The 17320-nt window shown below is 49.3% G+C and overlaps 1 protein-coding gene across 1 annotated transcript in view; it reads left to right on the top strand.

The window, feature by feature from the left end:
• Positions 1–336: 336 nt before the first annotated feature.
• Positions 337–17320, top strand: part of ANXA11 (annexin A11) — a 49313-nt gene continuing 32329 nt past the window's right edge. The window contains exon 1 of the mRNA XM_055275568.2: positions 337–587. The gene's annotated coding sequence lies outside the window, so the exon portion shown is untranslated. The remainder of the gene's footprint in view (positions 588–17320) is intronic.

The following is a 17320-nucleotide window of genomic DNA, read 5'->3' as shown; positions in this document are numbered from 1 at the left end:
CCTCACACACTGTGCGTGACCTTCCCCCCTCCACCACCACCGAGTGTTGCTATAAAGGAAATGCGTTTGACCTTTCCAGTGTAAAAAGTTTTCTCTACCTTAAAGAGAGTCACTAACCGACGCACACGAGGCTAGAGAGGACTTAGGAAGTGCCCACCCCTGCAGGAAGGCGAATGCGGCTCTGCGCGGCACTGGGCGCCGCAGGAGTTAGGGGCGACAGAGGGACCTCCGGAGCCCGAGACGTCCTGGAGCAGCTCCGCAGCCGGAAGGCCACTGCTCCTTGCGGGCCCGCCCTGCCCAGTCCTCATCTCGGGGGCGGGGCCGCCCTCAGGCCCCGCCCCTCCCTGCCCTGCCTCCGGCGCCTGGGGCAGCTGCGCCCGCGGAGTTTTCCGCCCGGCGGGCTCCTCCTCCCGCCCCGCCCTGACGGCTGCTGCGCCCGCGACTCCCCAGTTCCCCGAGTGCTCCGCGAGCAGGAGTGGGACCCAGCCCCAAGCAGAACCCAGGCGTTGCGCCCGGGACGCCCACGGAGAGAGCCACTCCCGCCCACGTCCCATTTCGCCCCTAGCGTCCCGAGTCCCCGTGGCCAGGTGAGTGAGGGTCCCGGGCCGGCTGGGGGCCTGGGACCAGGCGGCGGCAGTGCACCGCGGCGCTGCGGGTGAGGCCCGGGGCTGCCTCGCGCCCAACCCAGCGCGGCCCTGCGGCTTCCTGGTTGCACTACAGGCGTGGGGGTGGGGGACAGAGGAGAGCGTCGGTGGGTCGCGGGCGGGCCATGTCGGCCTGGCAGCCCCTCGATCAGCTTCGGCGTCTGGGGCTGCTCCCTCCTGTGTGGTCGGGGTGCACCCGCCGGACCCCCCGGGCTCAGGTGTCAGGGTCTCAGTCTGGGCCTGGGTAGGGCCAGGGGCCGTGACCCTGGGCGCAGGAGGCAACGGCTGGCGGGAGGGATGCCGGAGGCCGGTCCCCGCAGCCCTGCGGAGCCCTCTAGGGTGCGCGCGCCCTTCTAGGCGAGGCTTGGGGAGATTAAGCAGAGAGGGCTATCTTCAGGAACTTTCCTCCGAAACTGGGAGCACGCACATTCCTGGGAGCTGCTACCATTGCAGTTTATTTGTAAGGAGCTCTCCCCAATGTTTGAGAGAATGCGGGAGCCATCCCAGGTGCTGTGCCTGCCTTCGCCCCTTCCCCAACCTTGATCCTCAGTTTCAGGAAGGGATTCCTGGACTTGTATCTCCCATGGGTGCAGGCCAGGCCCTTAAGACTTAGAAAGGTAAAACGGTCTGTTGGTTTAAAGGAGACACGCGAAGTTTGTTACTTGGGGACTTTGGAGGGGAAAAGTTAAGCCAGCCAGTGCTAGCCCAAGCTGGAAACAGTTGGCCCGGGGCATTTCTGTCTCCGCCCTCCAATCCGTGACCTCTCTGTAGAGATTCGGCGTTTGTGGTAGCTCTCCCCTCTGTTCTCTGCGCTGGGCATGGAGTGGAGCTGTGAGGCCGAGCCCCTGCCCTGCCCTGCCCTGCCCACGCAACAGGGACTAAAGGTTTGCAGGGCAGGGCCTGGTATGCTCACCCTTCACTGGCTCTCATTGCTTTCCTCATTCCTTTTATGCGGCAGTCAATTGTTGGGGATTCGAGGAGGATTAACAGGGCCCCTTTCCTCAAGGCATTCTTTGTGCTGCAAGGTGTTCCCTGACAAGAGAGGCCAGGTGAGGTGCCAGGGCAGTTTGTTGCCCTGGCATTGGGTGCCCACTACTTCAGGCTCCTGCATACCGTGCTATCTTGTCTCTGACTATTGTCTGTGCTTTGGTTTCCTCATCTGTAAAATGGGGGTAATAGTAATCCCTGCCTCACAGGCTTGTCGTGAGATTCAGTGGATTCATTTATTTAATAACAACACAGAGCTCAGGTACGGACCAGTCAGAACCGGTGGTGACTGCTGCACCACACTTGTGTCTCCCAGATGGGTGTCACCCACATTAGCCATAAAGTGTGTGAGGCAGGCCTGGGTCATAAATAATCAGGTGTAAGGGTCAATAAATAGTAGCAGTGGAAGGTTCAGCTAAAGTTGAAATGCGCTTCTCCTGAACCATCTTTCTGGCTTAGCTCATGCTAAACTCATGCTCTCTGTCTTCCTGGCATGCCCTCCCTCTCCCGTCTGGCCTAGGATTCTCCACCCTCCTGGGAGCCATCCGGGTGCCTGCTCCCCAGCAGAAGGGATGGGATATGCTCTGAGCTCACTCAGCCCCTCTGGCACTGACTCGGTTCTCATCTCTCGCCTTGCATCGTATTTGTGTGGCCGTGTGGCTTATCTCTGCCCTGTCCTCTGACTCTGGAGGGTGAGGGCTGTTTCTGACTTACCTCTTGGTGGCAGCACTCAGGATGGGCCTTGCCTAATGTGGGTGCTCAGAAAATTAGTTGTCGTTAGTTGAACAACAGAGACAGCATAGGGAAGTGGTTTCCCTGTGGTTAAAATATAGGACCTTGAAGGCTGGGTTTGGATAGGCAGAGAAACGTGGGGAGGGTGAGATGGAGATGAATTGGGACTAAGAGGTGGGAGTGGAAGCCCCATCTGACGCCTTTATGCATGATATTATAGAAAGGGCCCACCCTGGGTGGATGTGTCCAGAAGGCCAGGATCGATTAGTGATGCCTAGTTCACGTGACTGGGGAGGTGATGTGTGGCTTGGGATGACAGGAGTGGGAGTTGAGACAGAATAGGTTAGTGTGGGTTCTTCTTGGAAATTGTAGAATAGAGAAAAGAAACTGGTGTATGCAGGAGGTGAATGTGGAACCAAAATGCATGCTGAATGCTGGAACATCAGAGGTCCCAGGACCATTCTGGTGCACCCCCTCCTTCCTGTTAGATTCACCCCTCTTCTTCCTCTTTTTTTTTTTTTTTTTTTTTTTGAGACAGATCTTGCTTTGTTGCCCAGGCTGGAGTGCAGTGATGCAATCTTGGCTCACTGCAACCTCCGCTCCCTGGGTTTAAATGATTCTCCTCCCTCGGCCTCCCAAGTAGCTGGGATTACAGGCATGCGCCACCATGCCCAGCTAATTTTTGTATTTTTAGTAGAGACAGGGCTTCACCATGTTGGCCAGGCTGGTCTTGAACTCCTGACCTCAGGTGATCTGCCCGCCTCAGCCTCCCAAAGTGCTGGGATTACAGGCGTGAGTCACCGTGCCCGGCCTCCTCTCTCTTCTTAGCCACCGTCTTCCCCCGTAAGCCTGAAGCAGTTCCTGGCACTTGTTCCCATGGAGAAGCGTCTGTGTAAGGGTATGCTTCACCAGCACTGCCAAGGAAGCAGACTTTTCACTTTCTCTGGATTTTTCTCTGCAACACCCTCTGATCCCATTGCCCCCAGAATAGTAGGAATTTTGAGTGATACCTAGATAGGAAAGCTCTTAGGATTAATGAAGAAACTGAGGTTTCCTTGGTGGGAGTTTGTGCTTTTAAAGGGAGTTGTTGCAATTCAATGGAACTCTGTAATAACCACTGAAACTGTTACACATTAGGCTTACTGACCCTATCTCCTATAACCCATGAAATAAAGACCTGATAGTCACATAGTTGTTTGTTATTTGGGAGGATCCTAAAAGTACAGCCTGAACAGTGACCCAAATTACAGCTGGCCTTGCCCATGCTGATGTGAGGAAGGAATGGGTGGGGGCAACCAAGAAATTGGGGGACAGAGTTCTCTGTGCTGGGTATCCTAGGACAAGCCACCCAGCCACACAGAGCCCCCACACACACAACAGTTCTGGATGATGAAATGCCTGCCTGGAATGGAGAATCAGATGAGAAGATGTTTGCAAAGGGGTTTGAGATCAGTTAGGGGGTGGTGATGACAATGTTGATATCGTGGGTGTGTGACTGCCAGGAGCTGTGAAGCAGGGGGTGGAGTGTGCTGTGGTCAAAGCCTGGTTCTGGGATCTCTAGTTTTCCAGGGGCTTAGGCTCTGCCTTAGCAGAAAAGAAGGAAAGGAAATTGAGAAGGAAGTCAGGTGTCCCCTGCCCCTCACACCTGGGGGTGGCTGACTTGGAGGACATGAGATGGGGAAAATCCGAGTGAGGGCAGAGAGGAGAAATGTGGAGGCTGCTTACAGGGAGGCTAGGGAGCATATGGCATATCCAGCCTGGGGAGTGGCACTGCTGGGGGAAAGGGTGCGTGTGTCGGTGGGGAAGGAGTGGTGATAGCAGATGTGAGCTTGCTGTGTCCACTAAAAAGGTCACAGCTATTTTTAGGAAGTAGGTGACAAGGCATGTTCCTGTAGAATTGCTTATTACTGAGAACCCACTGTTGGCCTCGCCCTGCGTGGTGTGGTTAAAAGGAGAGACTGCCCCCACTCACCCTAGAGTCATCCACCTGGTGTCCCTGAGACATGGGACACTGGATGAGGACCAGGTTTGGAGGATGAACAAGATCATGTATTTGGTTTTGGACATGTTGCGTTTGAGGTGTCTTTGAGATACCAAATAAGCTGTTGGATCTGGGGCTCAGGAGGCGTCTTGGCTGGACAGACATTTTTCTAGGTTGTGTTTGTATTTGAAGTCATGGGCACAGTGAGATTGAAGAACTTGCCTCGAACAGCTGAGTAAAGGAAGATGAGCCTATAAAGGACCCAGAAAAAGAGCGGCCTGAGAGGGGCCCAGAAAGCCAGGACAGAGTTGTATCCCAGGAGCCAGGGTGAGTCTGCTTCATGGGATGGAGTGGTCAGCTTGGCATCGCGGCTGTGGTGAGTGGTATGGAGGAGATGTGGCTGCCTTCCCTGCTTTGGTGGGATGATGTGAGCAGAAGCGAGGTTGGAATGAATGGGTGAGGAGTAGCAGGACGTGAGGATCTGGTGATAGTAAGTTTAGACAGGCTCTGAAATGTTGGCTTTGAAGGTGAGCAGGACGTCATTGAGGGAGTGTTTGATTCTGTTGCCTCGATTTATCCTCCTGCTCCCTTTCCAATCCCAGAAGGGAACATGTGGATGGCCTGCCACTGACATCCCTCCCCACAGCGCTCCGTGCTCAGGCAGACCTAGGTACCTGCAAGGGTTTGCTCCTTTCACAAATTGGATTCATTCTCATGAATGAATGAATGAGTGAATGAAGCATGTTGCCCAGGTTGGTCTCAAAGCCCTGGCCTCAAGCAATCCCCCCGCCCCGCCTCAGCCTCCCAAAGTACTGGGATTACAGGAGTGAACCACTGCACCTGGCTGGTATTAAATTTTCTTTGTGGCCAACTGCATGATAAATACTAACATGTTTCATGGGCGTGAAAGGAGAAAATAGGTACTCTGCGGGACGCTGACTTTAGATAGATCTCTTAACTTCAGTTGCCCTTATATCCCTGCCTGCCTGGCTGTCAGATTCTGAGAGGTATAACAAAAACTCTCACTGTAGTTTTTTAAAGTCCAGCTCTACTTATATTTGTGGGAGTTCTAGCCTTTTGAATTTGGCTTTCATGTTTCATGTATATAGGCTTATCAAGCTGATCTTCCTACCTTGTGTCATTTGCTGGTTATTTAATGCCTTTAGTCTTTGGCCTTAAATTCCATATTGTCTGTGTTTTAGGAGAATACATGGCCAAGGATCTGGGAGAATCTCTTTTCTTTACAGTCTTAAAATTAATAAATAAGTGCATTTTATAAGATAGTAAGTGAAAGGCTCAGAAATTTAAATGCAGGCATCAGAGGACATTCAAGCCATGCCCCTTTAGTTTCTGTTCAGGCTCACATGGAGCGGTTAGTAATCAGGTCTCACTGATGACCATGAGCTCCCTGTCCTTGGCTGTCCTGATGGTCCCCATGATAGCCAGATTTTTAGGAGGGGTGGATAAAATGAGATTTGCGTGCAAACTCCTGGAATGTTGCCTGGGAACCTCTTCTCTCACTTTGCAATTCCTGCCCCCTTCCTGTAGATCCAAGGAGCGGACTGCTCTGCCTCTCATTTACGCATTTCCTTCCTCATTCCAGACAGCAAGATGAGCTTTTGACAGAGTAGCCAGTACAAACACTTCCCAGGACCAGAGGTCAAAAAGACGCGGGCCCCAAGTCATAAGCTCGTCTCTGTGCTTGTGTTTTAAGCCACATAAACTGTCTCAGCAGGCTGGACTAGCCTATGCCTTGTTGTACCCTGAGATCCTAGTGAGTAGTTCTCCAAGTACTGTGTTTACAGATAAAGGCAAATGCCAGAGAGAAATGGCTGGAAAAACCCCTTGGCCTGCTAAGGCAGGATTATCGGAAAGTCTTCAACGTATATGTTTTTAAATTTTACATATTTTTTCATTTTTATTTATTTTGAGACCAGACTAATTTTTGTATTTCTTTCTCACTTAAAAAAGTTTATATTGGCTGGGCGTGGTGGCTCACGCCTGTAATCCCAGCACTTTAGGAGGCCGAGGCTGGCAGATCACAAGGTCAGGAGATAGAGATCATCCTGGCTAACACGGTGAAACCCCGCCTCTACTAAAAATATAAAAAATCAGCCAGGCGTGGTGGCGGGCACCTATAGTCCCAGCTACTCAGGAGGCTGAGGCAGGAGAATGGCATGAACCCGGGAGGCAGAGCTTGCAGCAGAGCCGAGATCATGCCACTGCGCTCCAGCCTGGACGACAGAGCAAGACTTGGTCTCAGGAAAAAAAAAAATAAAGTTTATCTTGAAGATGGAATCTTTGTAAATAAAATTTGTTTCTTTTATAATCAGCATGTGGTTGAGAGTGGATGGAGGTTGACAGAAGGCAATGATAACAGCAACAAACCTAATTGCATGGTTTCTGTCTTTGGTAGAGGAACTCTGACTGTTGACATACCAGATATACTTGATTTTATTCTTTGCATCTTGCTTATTACTTATTATACTTGCATGTATTCCTTTCCTGATTTTTGCTGTTTGGGTTAAGTTTCTCATCGTCATCTTCCCCACGCCACCTGTATTATGTTTCAGGTTTGGTTGTGAATGAAGAGAGGAGCCCCGTCTCTCTCTCTCTCTCTCTCTCTCTGTCACACACACACACTCTCACTCTTTCTTGAAAAATCAGGGTCGAGGTTAAGTGTCTGTTCCATGAGATTGTCTTGGCACCAGGCTCCTTATGGACTGTTGTCCCTAGCATTCTCGAGGGCTGTGGTTTTCAAACTTGAGCATGTATAAGAACAATCTGGAAGGCTTGTTAAAGCATAGATTCTTGGACTGCACCCTGAATCATTCTGATTTAGGAGGTCTGTGATGGGACCTGAGCATTTTAATTGCTTACAGGCTCCCATATTGTATAATGCCGCCGGGCCACATGTTGGGTAGCACCGTCTAGGTGCCGCCCTTACCTGCATGGCCCAAGACAGCTCACTTTCACATCCCCATGGCAGGCCCTCTTAGCTGCTAGGGGTCTGGGAAGCTGTCCTTAGTTGGGGCTGCTGTGTGCCAGGCTATGGTGAGTGTTCTATTACTAAAGCAAGAGAGAACAGATGGTTGAGGAGGACAACCAGAAGTTTCTGGAACACCACCCACTGCTCTCCTGAATTTGAAACTACTACTATGCTTATCAGTCTTGCTGTTGGCTAAGCCTGTGTTCCTCAGGTTAGGAAGTGGGAATGGTTTCTCATGACAGTGGCAAGCCCGCAGGCAGTGCAAGCAAGGCAGCCTCTGTTCCTGTGGGCTGGTGCACAGGCTGGCAAGCTGCTGTGGTTTTGCCGATGCCCCGAGAGTCATCTGGTGCTCCCCACCATCAGGTCTGGCATCCACATACTCCATTGCTGCAGCCACCACCAGATCTTCCAGACCCCATGGGATCGAGGGGCCCCCTCCAAGACCCAGTGGGATAGGGGTTATTTTTTTTGAGATGGAGTCTCGCTCTGTCGCCCAGGCTGGAGTGCAGTGGCGTGATCTCGGCTCACTGCAAGCTCTGCCTCCCGGGTTCACACCATTCTCCTGCCTCAGCCTCCCGAGTAGCTGGGACTACAGGCACCTGCCACTGTGCTTGGCTAATGTTTTTTGTATTTTTAGTAGAGACGGGATTTCACCATGTTAGCCAGGATGGTCTCAATCTCCTGACCTCGTGATCCTCCCGCCTCGGCCTCCCAAAATGCTGGGATTACAGATGTGAGCCACTGCGCCCGGCCAGGGGTTATTTTTTTGTGCTACCTCCTCCCAACTTCCCTTCTTCAACCCCGAATATGACACCTAGGTGACTGTTTCTAGGAGAGTTTGAGGGCAGAGGCTTTTTGAACCCTGAACTGAGGTGGGGGTGATGTTCGGTCTCCATGGCTGGTAATACCCTTGAGAGATCAGAGCAGTGGTTGCCAACCCCCCTTCTCTGTTGTCATCAACACATAGGGAGGGGATCTGGAGAGAAACAGGGTCATAAGGCTCCTATGGAGCGGCTGGTACTTTTCTGAGTGGCTTGATTATATGAGACATTATTTGGGAGGCAGTAGTAACTTTCTTCTCTTTCTGGGGTTTAACCTTTGTATTTCTCAAGTCCATTCTCCAGCCTGAGAAGGTGTGATGGAGCCCAGAAATACGTTGAGTGGTCGGGGACCAGCCTGGTTCATAATGCACTGGCCTGGAAATCCAGAGATGTGGTTCTAGTCATTGTCCTCCCCCAGCCAGCTCTGAGACCTCAGGCAGAGTCCTTCTGCTCTCTGGGTCTCAGCTCCCACCTCAAATAAAATAAACAGGTTGAATGAAATGATTTCATGAAGGCCCCTTCCAGCTCCAGTATTTTAGGATTCTTATGTAATCCAAATGCTAGTGCACTGGGAATTGACTTTATCTTGAAGAAGTGTCTTTCAGAACCTGCTTGCTCAAGTTCAGCCCCTTGGTGAGGCTCCGGACGCTGCCACTCTCCTAGCCTGCCTTGCCTGGAGTTTCTCCAGGCTGAGCTACCCCAGGTGCCAGCCCTCAGCCGGGAGGTCTGAGGCGCAGCCTAGCTAATGATTAACGTAGGCTACAGCTATTTTAGTTCCTGGCATGTGGGTGGGGAGTTGAATGCTTAACAGCACCTGTATAGGCTTTTTGTTTAGTGCCGGGGAAAATATGGTCCGGGTTGGTGGAGTGCTGCCCTGAGGCTGGCTGGCTGGCTGGCTTCGGTGACTTAATGGCACCTGTGACCAGCAAGGGCAGACAATGGGGCTCTGGAGTACCCGCCCAGGGCCCCCACCGCCTTCTCAGTAGAGCTGGAGATGTTCATATGCCCACTCACATCACTTAAGGTCCTGCCTTGGAGTGGGAGAGAGAGGGGAATGTCCTAGATGTGTCCTCCCTGCCCCCAGAATTCCTGGGGCCTACGTAATAGAGGCTACCAAAACAGGTGCCACCCAGAGAGTGGAAGAAATGAGTCAGGGTCCACCGGGGTTCCTGCCAGTATTCAGTATGTGTCAAGGGCCTCACAGTGCCAGCCCTGTGGCAGGTGGTGGTGGGAGACAGGAAGAGAGGCCTGTCCTGCAGCCTGTAGAACTGATGCTCTCATGGGGAGGCCTAGAAAAAAAGTGTCTGGCTCTGGCACTTGGGTGTGTGACCTTTGCATGTCAAGAGTCAGCTCAGCCTTCGTTCCCTTGCTTATAAAATGAGGATGATAATACCTATCCAATAGGAGCATTGTGGAGGTTAATGAGGTAATATATAGGGAGGTAATATATGTATCTATCCTAGGAGTTAGAAAAAGGGGAGCTTATTAGAACATTAGAGAACGTGGAAAACATTTTAGGACAAGTGCTGTGAGAGTCCCAGGAAGAGCAAGCATTGTGGGTAGGAGATCAGGGTGGGCTTCCTGAAGGAGATATGATATGGTTTGGCTGTGTCCCCACCCAAATCTCGAATTCCCTCGTGTTGTAGAAGGGACTTGGTGGGAGGTAACTGAATCATGGGGGCAGGTCTTTCCCGTGCTATTCTCGTGATAGTGAATAAGTCTCACAAGATCTGATGGTTTTATAAAGGGAAATTTCTCTGCACAAACTCTCTTCTCTTGTCTGCTGCCATGTGAGATGTGCCTTTCACCTAACGCCATGATTGTGAGGCCTCCCCAGCCACGTGGAACTGTGAGTCCATTAAACCTCTTTCTTTTGTAAATTGCCCAATCTCGGTTATGTCTTTATCAGCAGTGTGAAAATGGACTAATACAAGGTGGAACTTCATCTGGACTCGGAAGGCCAGGAGACAGGAGGTCAGACCAGCTAGAGGGACCACCTAAGCAGAGGTGTCCTGAAAAGGGAAAGTGCTGAGCTGGGCTGGGCTAAGGACATGCATTTTTTGTGCTTCTCTCCATCATGCAAGTCCCTGAGGTACCTTCTGTTTTCTTGCTGTTCCTCAGTGGCCCAGTGTGATTCTTGGCTCCAGACTGCTTGACACAGCTTAGGATGCCAACTGCAGAAGGGTCAGCCCATTCCCAAGTGAAGGTGTTTTCTCCTCCAGAGTGAGCTGCAGGTCCTTGAACTTCCAGTTGCATGCGGCTGACTGGGGACATTGTCACCATCTGAAGAGCAGCCCTTGATAAGGGATATTTGGAAAGGTTTCCTGAGGATTCTAGGCAGAGCGGGGGTGCTCAGCCATTTGGAGCTGGAATATACACTCTGTTAAGTCTCCCAGGCTTGAAGGGGCTGGGCTCCCAGAGTGGTTTGAACAGGCCCCGAGGACTGGCTGATGGGCATCAGGGCCTCTCCGGGAGAGGCCAGGGGACACCCTGCTGCCATCACACTCTTCAGTCTTCTTTGCCTCTGTTCCTCAGCCTGTGGTGAGAGAAGGGTCTGTGCCGGCCATTCATAAAGTGATGAGATGGCTCATCACACACCAACTGGAAGGGCCCTGGTAAACCTCTACTCCTGTGATCACAAATGCAGATTCCTGCAAGGACAGCCCCAGCAGCTGAAGGAGAGAGGGAGGGAGGTGTGCAGCTGTTGCCAGCCCTAACCGAGTGTCACCATGCAGAAATGTGGGGCCCTTGTTGCTAGAGCTCCTGTTTTAATATTTTTGAAAGATTTAAGCCAGAGTCTCCCTTTTGCAGCCCTTTCCTCCCTCCAATGAAATAATGCTATTGAGCTCCAAAACCTTCAGGAGCCCCAGGTTCTGGGAGGCAGCATGCAGACCACTGAGGCCCTGCAGGCACACTCATTGAAAACAGGTGAGGTAGACGAGGCCAGGAGGGCTTAGGTTTGCCAAGGCCCCTCAGAGAGAAGCCAGTTTCTCAGACGCCCCTATGCTCCACTGCCAGGGAACACATTTTCTGAATTCTTTGTTTCCCCACTTTCCCCCGCCCCGACTCTTCCTGGGAGTGGCTCTTAAATATTGTAGTGTGTGTTTCCCTGGAAGTGCGCTATTGTGTTTATCTCCCTAGCTAGAGGGAAAGCATGATGCAGGCCAGGACTTTATTTTTTTCTTCTTCCCTACCCTGGGGTGTGTAGCCCAGCCCCTGGTGCCTCCATAAACCCAGGTGGGATGGCTATGAAGCTAATGAAATGGAAGCTTCAGGCCCCCAGACTTGTAGCACCCTAGTGAGGGGCCGTGGGAGGTGCACTAGCAGTGAGTTCACAGAGTCATATGGTTTACAACATTTGCGAAAAACTAAGATGTTTTGTATTCTTTGTCCTGAAGAGGGCTCCTAAAATTGTATAAGCTTCAGGCCCCACAAAACCTGGACCTACTGCAGATCTGGTACCAGTCTCACAGACTGGCTGCTAGTGTTTTATTTTAACTTTCCCCTAAAAAATATATGCCTGTTTTTTTAGAAAGCAGTTGAAGAATGTAGTTCACCAGGCTGGTCAACATGGCGAAACCCCATGTCTACTAAAAATACAGAAATTAGCCGGGCGTGGTGGCGCATGCCTATAATCCCAGCTACTTGGGAGGCTGAGGCTGCAGTGAGCCGCGATTGTGCCACTGCATTCCAGCCCGGGTGACAGAGCAAGAGACTTCTTCAAAAAAATAAAAAAGAAGAAGAATGTAGTAATATTCTCTCTCTTTTTTTTTTTTTTTTGAGACAGAGTCTCCCTCTGTTGCCCAAGCTGGAGTGCAGTGGCACGATCTTGGCTCACTGCAGCCCCAGCCTCCCGAGTAGCTGGGAGTATAGGCATGCGCCACCACGCCAGACTAATTTCTGTATTTTTAGTAGGGATGGGGTTTTGCCATGTTTGCCAGGCTGGTCTCGAACTCCTGGCCTCAAGTGATCTGCCCGCCTCAGCCTCCCAAAGTGCTGGGATTACAGATGTGAGCCACTGCGCCTGGCACAAGTAATGTTCTCTTTCTAAAGTTAGATGATAAAGGATGCTTATTTTATTATGCTTTATAATTCATATATATGTTGTATTTATTGCTATATTGTAAAAATATTTTATAATAATAAGTGAAAAAAGCCAAATATGTTGATCCAAAAGGCTTATAATGAAGCCAGCAGTCCCCTGACACATCCTTCCTCTTTCCCTCTTTCTCCAGTTAACCATTTTTAACTAACTTTTTAATTAATAGGCTTATATGACTGTTTCTTAATTTATCAGTTTTGAAATATGTTGACTTCCTGCTTGATAGGTTAGGAACCAATACATAGATCAACATTCAATGTCTGCATTATTGTGACCATAAATTGTATCGTTCGATGCTGTGCCAGTAATGTGCTGTGGTCACACATTAGCAGTACAATCCTTCCTGTCCCAATATTCCTCAAGTGGATGCTTTCCCCCTTTGGGGGCCTGATTTTCTGTGTATCTGTTGTTCCAAACTGGTCTAGTTGCTCCCCAGGCCTGCTGCTCAGTTGTTGTCCCGGGACTTCTTTTTACAGTCTTCTGTGTTAGATTCTCCTATTCCTAGATCCTATTTATTTTACTTTATTTATTTTCCTTATTTATGTCTTATTTTGCTGAAATCATCCAGAAGTTACTAAGAAAAGTGCATGGGAGGTAGATTTTGTTTTGTTTTGTTTTTTTGTTTTTGAAGCTTGTGTGACTGCAGATATCTCTATTCCTCCCTAATGGATAGAAATATCCATTCCAAATATCTCTATCTAGTAGTGGATAATTTAGCTGCCTATAGAATTATAAGCTGAAAATAATTTCCTTTTTGAACACTGAACACATTATTCTGTTATCTTCTAGTTTCCAGTGTGGCTGTTGAAGTCCAATGTCCTTCCAGTTCCCCTGAAAAGGACCCTTGTTCTTTCTTTTCTAAAGTTTTAGTATCTTTATTTTGCCTCTTCTGTTCTCAAATTTCACAATGGTTGCTTTGCTGATCTTTTTGCTTTGTGGATATAATATTTTCTCTTCCGCCTCTGAGGATATTATTGATTATATTTTTGTCCTCTATTTCTCATCGTTGTCTGTTTCTTTGGTTCCTTTTCTTCTGTTTTGGCCTCGCCCTTTCTTGGTATAGACTTTCTCAGATGTCCTGTGACCCTTTGCTGTCTATATGAAGAGGGAGACCATAAAAATCTGATTAAAGTGCATAGGTGGAATGTACAGGAGGGGCAGGATATTATCACATCTCTTCCCCCTTCGGTGTGTTTCCTGGAAGGCAGTCATTCCCCAATATTGCAAAATTAATCTCTCCTCAGCTCTGGTCTTCCCACTGTACCTGCTGTTGCCTCGGGCAGGAAGCAGCAACCTAGGCTTGAACTCCCACGGGCTGCCCCCGTAATGGAATAAAAAGAATCATCCTAGAGAACTGGGCCTGAGTCTGCCAGCGGCTCGGAGGACAGAAAGCCTCTCTACCCACCCTGCCCTGGGGACGATGAGCTCTAGCCTGGGAGTTGGGGATTCGGCACCAGCCCTCTTAGGGTCTTGCTGTATCACCTTGGCATGCCACAACCCTCTCTCTGGTTGTCAGTGTAATTGTTTGTGAAATGGGGTGAGGTGGGGTCGGTGGGAGTGAACTGAGTCGTCTCTGCGGTGCTGAGCTGGCCTCTGGCATCCCGGTTGTGAGGTCCTGGCCGATGGGGTGTGATGGCCCTGCCTGTGCAAATCCGACGGGGCAGATGCTGACTGGGCATGCGTAGCCTGGCCACACGGAAGCCACTGAGGGCCCAAGTCCCCTGGTGACTCACGTTGACTGGTAATTCAAGTTAGCACACCTGTGCGGAGCCTGTTCCCGACACATGGGAGAGGCAAGCACCTGGTTCCTGCTTCCGCTGTTGGAAAGGATTTTGTTGTAGTCTTGGTGGTTTAATATTTTCCTTGTTGAAGAAAGCTGGCTGAGTTAGGTAGACATGTTCGCAGAGCTCTTACGCAAAGAGAACAGAGGCCTTTGGAGAGAGAATGCCATAGAAGGATCTGGAAGGAAAGAGAAGGAATGGTCACTGTATATATATTAGTTTTCTTTAAAGTTTTTTTTGTTGTTGTTTGTTTTTGTTTTTTGAGACAGAGTCTCACTCTGTCACCCAGGCTGGAGTGCAGTGGCACAATCTCGGCTCACTGCAACCTGTGCCTCCTGGGTTTAAGCAATTCCTAAGTAGCTGGGACTACAGGCACGTGCCACCATTCCTGGCTAATTTTTGTATTTTAATTTTAATTTATTTTATTTTGAGACACAGGTTTGCTCTTTTTGCCCAGGCTGGAGTGCAATGGCATGATCTCGGCTCACTGTAGCCTCCACCTCCCGGGTTCAAGTAATTCTCCTGCCTAAGCCTCCCGAGTAGCTGGGATTGCAGGTGCATGCCACCACACCCAGCTAATTTTGTATTTTTAGTAGAGATGGGGTTTTGCTGTGTTGGCCAGGCTGGTCCCGAGCTCCTGACCTTAGGTGATCCGCCTGCCTCAGCCTCCCAAACTGCTAGGATTACAGGCACAAGTCACCGTGCCTGGCCAATTTTTCTATTTTTAGTAGAGACAGGGTCTCATTATGTTGCCCAGGCTGGTCTCAAACTCCTGGCCTCATGCAGTCCGCCCACCTCGGCCTCCCAAAGTGCTGGGGTTACAGGCGTGAGCCACCGTTCCTGGCCAATAGTTTTCTTTAAAAATTTTTTGGCTGGGCGCGGTGGCTCACGCCTGTAACCCCAGCACTTTGGGAGGCCGAGGCGGGTGGATCACGAGGTCAGGAGATCGAGACCATCTTGGCTAACACGATGAAACCCCGTCTCTACTAAAAATACAAAAAATTAGCCGGGCGCAGTGGCGGGCGCCTGTGATCCCAGCCACTCAGGAGGCTGAGGCAGGAGAATGGCGTGAACTTGGGAGGCGGAACTTGCAGTGAGCCAAGATAGGGCTACTGCAGTCCGGCCTGGGCGAAAAAGCGAGCTCCGTCTCAAAAAAAAAAAAAAATTTTTTTTATTGTAAATTAACATTTATAATTATGTATGGTGTACAAAGTGATGTTATAATCTATGAATACAATGTGAAATAATTAAAGCAAACTAGTTAATATATCCATCACCTCAAATAGTTTTCAATAATTAGTTTTCAATTACTGCTGTAACAAATTACCATAAACTTGTGGCTTAAAACCATGCAACTCTTTTTGTGGTAAAAATATACACAACATAAAATTTACCATTTTACCCACTGTTAGGTGTGCAGTTCAGTGGTGTTAAATACATTCACTTTGTTGTGCAACAGTCATTACGATGCATCTCCAGAAGGTTCTCATCTTCCCAAACTGACTCTGTACACATGAAATGTAAACTCCCCATTCCCTCTTACCTGAGCCCTGGCCAACAGCAGTCTACTTTCTGTCCTTAGGAATTTGACTCCTTTGGAGAGACTTCATATAGGTGGAATCAGAAGTATTTGTTCTTTTGTGCCTGGCTTGTTTCATTTAGCATAATGTGTTGAAGATTTATCCACATTGTAGCATATGTCAGTTTTCTTCTGTTTTGAGGCTGAATGATATTCTCTTTTTATGTGGAAATCTCATTTTGTTTATCCATTCATCCATCAATGGGCACTTGAGTTGTTTCCACCTTTTGACTACTGTGAATGAGGCTGCTATGAACATGGGTATACAAATGTCTGTTGGAGTCCCTGCTTTCATTTCCTTTAGGTATATAGGTTGAGTATCCCAAATCTGAAATGTTCCAAAGTCCGAAACTTTTTGAGCTCCAACATGACGCTCAAAGGAAGTGCTCATTGAAGCATTTTGGATTTTGGATTTTTGGATTTTGGATGCACAATGGTAAGTATGATGCCAGTATTCCAAAATCTGAAATCATCTGGTCTGAAGACCAGAATGTCTGAAACATTGCTGATCCCACACATTTTGAATGAGAGGTACTCGGCCTGTATGCCCAGGAGTGAGATTGCTGGATCATATGGTAGTTCTATGTTTAATTTTTTGAGGAATCTCCATACTGTTTTCCATAGTGGCCGCACTATTTTACCACATGGCTTTTTTATCTTTACAGTTTTATCTCATGGTCTTTTGGATCTCATGGTGCTAAAATCAAGGTGTTGGCAGGGTTGTGTGTTTGTCTGGTGGCCCTAGAGGTGAAAGCTTCCTTGTCCTTTCTAGCTTTAGAGGCCATCTGAGTTCCGTGGCACTTGGCCCCTTTCCTCCGTGGGTGGAATCCCTCTCATGCTTGGACTCTGTCCTGCTTATTCTTCCTTTTCATCCTTAACCCAGCAACAGAGGCTCTCTGCTTTGAAGGACCCTTCTCATTGGATTGGGCCCACCCAGATAATCTAGGCTAGTCTCCCCATTTCATGGCGGGTAACCCTAATCATGTCAGGACAGTCCTTTTTGCCATGTAAAGTAACACATTCACAGGTACCGGGGATGTCTTTGAGGGACCTACTCAGGGAAGCTGATGGTAGCTGAGTTTCAGGCTCTGAAAAGCCCTCCCTCTACCCCTTCCCTTACCAGCATTTTCCTGAGGCCCCAGGACCCTAAGGGTTGGCCTTAGGGTATATATATATATATATATATATATATATATATATATATATATATATATGAATACTACATTCTCACAGCTATGTAATGAGATGGATGCATTTTTCCTCTTTTCACAGGTGAGGAGAAAGGCTCAGAGTGGTCAATCTATATATCCAGGGTCACACAGCTAACAAGAGGTAGAGCTAGAATGGAATCATTGTCATTGGACTGCAAACCCTGTGTACCATCCCGGTGGCCCAGCAGCAGTGTTAGAAGATGATATCAGAGCTGTGTGGGCTGTGATAAAACTCATGCAGCAGAATCAAGAAGTCCCTTGTGACTGTCCCGTGATGTTTGGGGCTCTTGACAGGGGAGTGTGGGCCGTGAAAAGATGGGGGAGCTGGTTTAGGGTGTGTGAGAGAGAGTAATTGGGGTGGTAGAAGGGCCTGCCAAGAATCTAGGGGTAGACATTGTGAAAGCCAATGTCAGTGAGGCTCAGGCCTGGTGTCTTGGAGCTGCTGAGCTTCCCTTTACCTCCCACTGCAAGATGAGGGAGGAGTTTAGAGAAG

Source organism: Symphalangus syndactylus, chromosome 4 (genome assembly GCF_028878055.3).
Source record: "Symphalangus syndactylus isolate Jambi chromosome 4, NHGRI_mSymSyn1-v2.1_pri, whole genome shotgun sequence".
NCBI lineage: Eukaryota > Metazoa > Chordata > Mammalia > Primates > Hylobatidae > Symphalangus > Symphalangus syndactylus.
The sequence above is the reverse complement of the archived record's forward strand: the minus strand, read 5'-3'. Positions and strand labels throughout refer to the sequence as shown.